General features: G+C 39.2%; 1 long non-coding RNA gene across 1 annotated transcript; it reads right to left on the bottom strand.

Moving 5' to 3' along the window:
• Window positions 1-3613: 3613 nt before the first annotated feature.
• Window positions 3614-4703, bottom strand: LOC123851673 (uncharacterized). Its single transcript, XR_006792679.2, has 3 exons — window positions 4645-4703; window positions 4203-4260; window positions 3614-4084 (listed from the first exon to the last, which is right to left on the bottom strand). It is a non-coding gene; the product is annotated as an uncharacterized LOC123851673 (long non-coding RNA).
• Between the last annotated feature and the right edge of the window lie 1136 nt (window positions 4704-5839).

Here is a 5839-nt window from a genome sequence, read left to right as displayed (position 1 = left end):
CACCATGATCTCACGACTGCTGGAACCTGAGGACATGATGGACGAGTGTGTTGAAGGACAAAACTTGTTTTATCTACAAAAATTTAAAAAAAAATCCTGCAAATAATCTTGATCACTTCTATCACTGCAGGAACCACCAAGACTACTGGGATCCTGGCAGAGTTTAAAGGTAAACACGATTGTTACAGAAATCATCATCTCTTTCCTGACTACCTAGAGAAATCTCGTTGTAAATACCGTGGTGTGGAGCAGATGAGTAAGTTACTGGGACACCTACCTACCCCACAATCACTACTAAAGTTAAATATACAGTATATCTAAACTCTAAAATAATAAAGACTAATGCTTACTAGCATTTGTTGGGACAATATCATAACTGAGTAACAGCAAAAGAAAAAAACAACAACATGGAAACACAAATTTAAGAACCCCATTGACTCTAAGATCTAAAGATCAGATGGTCTGTAGGGTGCTTAAGGCACACAGCATCACTTACCTGATACAAGCAGTGTCCCTTTAATGATCATGAGGAGGTTCACCGTGATCTCTTGACAGGAACCTGGAAAACACATTGTGGCAAATATGTCTATAGTCACACCTTCTATACCTGGACCCTGAAAATAACCTTGTTCACTGCCATCACTGCAGAACCCATCAACTCTCCCTGGAACCTTGCAATACTCTAAGATCTGTGTCGTTGCTACAGACATCATCATCTCTTGATTGCTCTCCTGAAAAATACCAAGGTTATTACCGTTACTCACAGCTCAGTCATAATTATGTGGATATCTGTACACTGCTCAACAATCACATGGTCAAACATAATTTTCTCTAACATGTAAAACTGTAGGATAATATGGTTGCTAGAATTTATAAGGCTTCTATAGCTTCTTACCTGACTACCTGCAAAAAAGTCATGATAACAAGAAATGTGAGGAACATATCATCTACATAAACATCTGAATGGTAGTCGGGCTGCACTGTAGGCCCACAGCATCACCCACCTCCATACAACAATGTCTGATGTTAACTATCATTGATAGGTTTATTGTAACGTATTGACATGAATCTGAAAAACATACTGTAGTAAATGTCTCATTTTACCTCCACACCTTCAAATTCCCTTGGTCACTTGTATCATTTTGGGATCCATCAATAGTACCTGGATACTTGCAGAACGCCAAGGTCAAACCCTAAGAAGAGACACCTTCCTCTCTTGAAGGGTACCTGCAATAACCCCTTCGTCAATAACACTGTGAAGGACGATATAGTAAGTTATGTGAATACCTACATACCCATTTTTCATTAGTATCAAATACGTATTATCTAAAGAACAGACAAATCTCACTCTTACTAGTATTACTAGGGACAAATTACTTTCTTAACTATATAATGACAAAAACTAGGTAAATGTAAGAGTCTCAGACACATTCATTTTGTAGATACTGAGATTGAGAAGGTCTCTAATGAGTGACTGTCACGTCATCTCCTACTTGTACACTAGCAAAGGACTTAAGAGGATACCTGCAAAAACACATGGTAACCCTGTGTTGAGAGACCCCATCCTCACTTACCTAGGTATGTGAAGATCAAATGATCTGTATTGGGGTAAGACCCACTTTATCACATACCTGCTTACTCTCGAGGTCCAACTCACAACTGTGGTTAGGTTCACTATGACATCATGGTTTCTAGAAACTTTCAAAAACAAGCATTTAGGGGCTGAATGACACAGTTTGTCTTACTTGTAAGAATCAAAAACGAAACAAAAAAAGGTACCAGCAAATCATTTTATAGTCTCATCATTAAGGGAACCACCAACACTACCTGGATCTTTCAAAACTTCAACGTCAACATCAGTGCTAAGAGACAAACCATCTCCAAGCACTTGTAGAAATCTCCTGGTCAATACTGTGGTATGGAACAGGAGGGTGACTTAGGGGCATGCCTTCATACCCTTCTCTTATCACTCAGGTTAAGCACACATGATACATAAACTCTAAAAAACATTAGGGCTATACTTGGGACAATATCATTTCTTACCTGAATACCTGCATAAAAACAAACAGAAAAGTTAGGAACACTGTCCATCCTTCCCTACATATCTGAAGATCAGATTGTGTTTAGGGTGCTAAAGGCCCACGTCATTACTTAACTAGACACAAGCAAAGTCTTGTTATTGATCCTTAGGATATTTATCATGAATTTTGGTAAGAACTTGACAAACACATTGTAAAAAAGGTCTCTATAGATACACCTTTGCTGCTAGGAGATGGCAAGTGGCCTTGTTCACTACCATCACTGCAGGACCCAGCACCTAACTCTACCTGGATTCCTCCAATGTCTAGGCCATTGCCAGAAACACCATCATCTCTTCCCTGCTCACCTGCAAAGAGACCCTGGTTACTACTGTGCTGCACAAGTCCATCACCATTATGTGGATACCCACAAGTGGCTCAGTACTCACATGGTTAAAAATAAATTTTCTCAAAAATATAAAACAGTAGGGTAACATGACTGCTAGAATTGATTAAAAACACTATCATTACTTACCTGAAAACCTGAAATAAATCACATAGTAAAACTAGTTTAGCCCATCATTATCACTTAACTAGGTATGTGAATGTCAGCTGGTCTCATGTGGTGAAGGTATACAACATCACTTATCTGGATACCAGAAATGTCCCCCGTTAACCATTAATTTCATCTTGATCTCTTGATAGGAATCTGAAAAACACAGGATATATGTGTAAAAAAAACAGAACTTGTAGCATGACACCTCAAACTAATTACCTTGGACACTTCCTTCATTATGAGAACATCAACTCCATCTGAATATATGCAGTACTCCAAGGTCAAGACCATTAGCAGATATGACATTTCGTTATGAAACACCTGCAAAATTTCCATGGTTACTGCTAGGGTTAGGAACATTATGATAATTATGTGAATATGGCAATCTCTCATTACTCATCAGGATAAAATAAAATTTTCTCTAAAATATAAGAAGAGGGGTGCCTGGGTGGCTCAGTTGTTAAGCGTCTGCCTTCAGCTCAGGTCATGATCCCAGGGTCCTGGGATCGAGCCCCGCATTGGGCTCCCTGCTCCACGGGAAGCCTGCTTCTCCCTCTCCCAATTTTTTAATTGACAGAGAGAGAGACACAGTAAGAGAGGGAATACAAGCAGGGGGAGTGGGAGAGGGAGAAGCAGGCTTCCCGCTGAGCAGGGAGCCCGACGCGGGGCTCGATCTCAGGACCCTGGGATCATGACCTGAGCCGAAGGCAGACGCTTAATGACTGAGCCACCTAGGTGCCCCATAAATAAAATCTTTTAAAAAAAATAAATAAAAGAAAATATAAAAAGAAAAAAACACATGGTTTCTAGAATTGGTAAGGACTATCATTTCTTACCTGAATACCTGCAAAGAAAAATGGTTACAATTGTTAGGGAAACCATCACCCAGCCAGCTATATGGAGAGCGGAAGGCCTGGGCTAGGCCCACATCATCACTTACCTGCACACTAGGAACATCCCCACTGATGAGCAGCATTAGGTTCATCATGATTTCTTAACTGGAAAGACATTGTGAATGTGTGTGTTAAGGGACATAACTTTTTCCTATCAGGAAACCTGCAAATAACATTGTTTAGTTCATCATTATGAGATACATCAACTTTACTGGATACTTACAATAATCTAAAGTTAACACAGATAAAACTGTCATTCGATGTCTGGTCACCTGTAAATACCCTATGGATAGTACTATCACAGGGAATATCATGATAAATACCTGCATACATGCAGTCCCTCAACACTCATAGGGTTAAAAATGAACATTTCCAGAAATATAGAAAGTGGAGAAACATGTCTCTGGAATTGGTGAGGACTCTAGCATTTCTTACCTCATACCTTCAAAAAAAATTCATGGTAACAAGAAGTGTAAGGCCACCCATCACTTACCTAGGTATATGACAGCCAGATGGTATGTGCTGTGGTTTTGACCCACAGGATCACTTACCTCCATACCAGCAATGTCCCACATTAACGATCACTGATGAACTCACTGTGAGGCCTTGACATTAACCTGAAAAAACATTGTGGGAAATGTGTTTAGTACAGGAATGATTCTACCTCCACACTTGCAAGTTCCCTTGGTCATTTGTTATCATTTCAGGACCCACCGGCACTACCTGGATACTTACTTGCAGAACTCCAAGGTCACACCCCGGGAAGAGACATCTACTTTTCTTGAAGGGGTACCTGAAAAAATTCCCAAGGTCAAGAACATGATGATGGTATAGGATAAATTATTTGGATTATATATTATCTCTAAGTAAGAATATGAAAAATTTAATTTTATTAGTATTGTTAGGGTCAAATTAATGTCTTCACTGCATATATGCCAAAACAAGATAAATATGAGTCTTTTTCAAAAAAATTTTATTATGTTATGTTAATCACCATGCATTACATCATTAGTTTTTGCTGTAGTGTTCCATGATTCATTGTTTGCATATAACACCCAGTGCAAATGTCTCTAGTAAGTTAATGTCACATCATCTTATACGTGTATACTAGCAAAGAGCTGAACAAGATACGTGCAAACAGGGTAACACAAGTATTAGAGACATCATCCTCACCTACCTTCATACTAAAGATCAGATGGTTTGCAATGTGACAAGATTCACTTTATCATGTACCTGGTCAAGAGCAAGGTTCTGTTAACAAACATTGTTAGGTTGACTGTGTTTTCTTGAAAGGAAACTGAAGAAACACACAGGATAAATATGTTTAAGGACACGACTTGTTCCACCAGACCACCTGCTAATAATCCTTTTCATTTCCATTATTATGGAACGTATTGACTCTACCCTGATACTTGCATTAATTCAGGTCAACACCTTGGTCAGAAGAAAGCCCTCGTGTCTTAACTGGATTCCTGCAAAAACACTGTGGTTACTACTGGGGTGGGAACTTGACGATTATGGGTACAGTCAACTCTCAACACTCACAGGGTTAAACATGTTATCTCTAAAATGTAAAAAGTGTCGGGGCACAGTTGGTTAAGCATCAGACTCTTAAGGTTTCAGCTCAGGTCATGATCTCAGGATCGTGGGATCGAGCCCCTGCCTTAGACTCTCCCTCTGCCCCTCCTGCACCCACACGTGCACGCTCTCTCTCTTCCTCTCTCTCAAATAAATAAATCTTAAAAAAAAGTAAAAAGTGTAAAGTCATGGTCACTAGATTTGGTAAGGACTATCATTTCTTACCTGAATACCTGCAACAAAATCATAGTAACAAGAGGTTTTAGGGACACAATCCCTTACCCATGTACAGGATCAGATAGTCTGTGCTGTGGTTCAGGCCCACATCATCACTTACCTCAATACCTGCTAGGTGCCTCATTTACTGTGACTGATATGCTCCCCGTGATGTCTTAACATGAACCTGAAACACAGCATAGAAAACTTGTTCCATACACATTTTATTCTACCTGGATAACTGCAAGTTCTCTTGGTCAGTGTATTATTTTGGGACTCCCTTCAACATTACAGGGCAATATGTAGAACTCAAAAGGTTAAATTCTAATTAGATTTACCTTCATCTCTTGAGGGCATACCTGCAAAGATCCCACAGTCAATATCACAAGTATGGAATATATGATAAATTACCTGGATATCTGACTATAGGTCCACTGGTATGAGTGTAAAAACACACATTATCTTTGAACAAGGAGACAGTAAAATCTCAGGCCACTATTGTTAGGGACAAATTGATTTCTGAAGTGTCTATATGCTAAAAAGATTAACATAAAGGTCTAGGAAACATTAGTTACCTA

This window comes from Mirounga angustirostris, unplaced genomic scaffold, assembly GCF_029215605.1.
Source record: "Mirounga angustirostris isolate CCGP_5_RB_7025 unplaced genomic scaffold, mMirAng1.0.hap1 SCAF_11, whole genome shotgun sequence".
Classification (NCBI taxonomy): domain Eukaryota; kingdom Metazoa; phylum Chordata; class Mammalia; order Carnivora; family Phocidae; genus Mirounga; species Mirounga angustirostris.
This window is presented reverse-complemented; position numbering and strand designations above follow the sequence as displayed.